Genomic DNA, 1745 nt, shown 5'->3' with positions numbered 1-1745 from the left:
GTCACATTTATAATCATTATCCCACTTTAGACATGGCAAATTTTCAGTCACGTTAACCATCACAACCATAGAGAAGCCACATCAAAAACAGCAGTTCTTTCAATGTTTTGATGTGACTTCAATCCTTGTTGCCATGTGTTAGATGTTTGATACCGTATATGGTGTTGAGATGGAAAATGCACATGAGTCGTATGCATGCCATTCAGAGGTGGCCCTGCGAGAACTAATCTACTGACTGCCAAGCATATCTGCCAACACTCACTTTACAATATGACTTTATTCATACTGAAGATCTGGGACATAAACTGTTCCTGCCCACAAGAACAAAACACACCCACCAGCCTCGATGAAAAGGAGAGCTACATTAAAAGATGTGAAAATGCTGCCAAAACATTTATTCTTGTCCACTCAGATAGCCGCGTTTACATTTACATTTACATTTAAGTCATTTAGCAGACGCTCTTATCCAGAGCGACTTACAAATTGGAAAGTTCATACATATTCATCCTGGTCCCCCCGTGGGAATTGAACCCACAACCCTGGCGTTGCAAGCGCCATGCTCTACCAACTGAGCCACACGGGACCAAATCTGGTTTATCAAGGTGAGACCCAAATGCAGACACAAGAGGCAGATGGTTGGAGTCTTACAATGTTTATTAAGGGGTAGGCAAGAGAATGGTCGTGGACAGGCAAAAGGTCAAAACCAGATCAGAGTCCAGGAGGTACAGAGTGGCAGACAGGCTTGTGGTCAGGCAGGCGGGTACAAAGTCCAGAAACAGGCAAAGGTCAAAACCGGGAGGACGAGAAAAAGGAGAATGCAAAAAGCAGGAGAACGGGAAAAACGCTGGTTGACTTGGAAACATACAAGACGAACTGGCACAGAGAGAATGGAAACACAGGGATAAATACACTGGCGAAAACAAGCGACACCAAGGGTGGGTGGAGACAATAACGAGGACAGGTGAAACTGATCAGGGTGTGACAGCGTTAGCAAAAGCTAAATTGTGTTGTTGTACACTGGAGCTGAAAGGATTTTGTTGATAAGAAGTAAGCACTAACACAAGGTGCTTGTTCTTATAACTCCCAAAATGTTCTTACAATATTGAAAACTGGCCTCACATTCATGAAATGACATATTATGTGTATGACACATAGAAACTGTATATGATCGTTTTTTCCCCCCATACAACACAAGATGTAGCATAGTTGTCGCCACATAGTATGTGAGACATATACAATAATGTGTTTCTTTGTAAAATAATGGACAAGATTTGAATAAGAAATTAAAATGACATTTGTTTTCTGAAATATGTTATACACATTGCCATGTAGTTGGCAGGCAAACAGACACATTATTTAGCTGTTTAATATATGATAAAACATTTTATATATTATGTCAAATTGTGTAGCTAACTCCAATCTCCTGAGATGCATTTGATAAAGGTTGTAACGGTCCAATCACAACAATAATAAAACACACATGATTGATTGGGTTTAAGTAATGGCTCTTCATGGCTATTTAATAAATCTCCAATAGGCCAGTGACCTCAGTCTCCAACACATCATAAATCTATATAAACAAAATTGCAGCTTTAAATAACACACATCATATGGCAAATATGTCTAATATATGTTTGCTGCTATTTAAGGAATGCATTCAGGTCACAAAGGCAAGGTTTCACATATGCATAAAACACCACCTGTTGGAGCAATCATTAGGAAGTAATAAATTCCTCTCTTGATTA

At 39.5% G+C, this 1745-nt stretch overlaps 1 non-coding gene across 1 annotated transcript; it reads right to left on the bottom strand.

Moving 5' to 3' along the window:
• Positions 1-508: 508 nt before the first annotated feature.
• Positions 509-585, bottom strand: trnaa-ugc (transfer RNA alanine (anticodon UGC)). The gene has a single exon. It is a non-coding gene; the product is annotated as a tRNA-Ala (tRNA).
• Between the last annotated feature and the right edge of the window lie 1160 nt (positions 586-1745).

Source organism: Salvelinus alpinus, chromosome 3, assembly GCF_045679555.1.
Source record: "Salvelinus alpinus chromosome 3, SLU_Salpinus.1, whole genome shotgun sequence".
Taxonomy (NCBI): domain Eukaryota; kingdom Metazoa; phylum Chordata; class Actinopteri; order Salmoniformes; family Salmonidae; genus Salvelinus; species Salvelinus alpinus.
The sequence above is the reverse complement of the archived record's forward strand: the minus strand, read 5'-3'. Positions and strand labels throughout refer to the sequence as shown.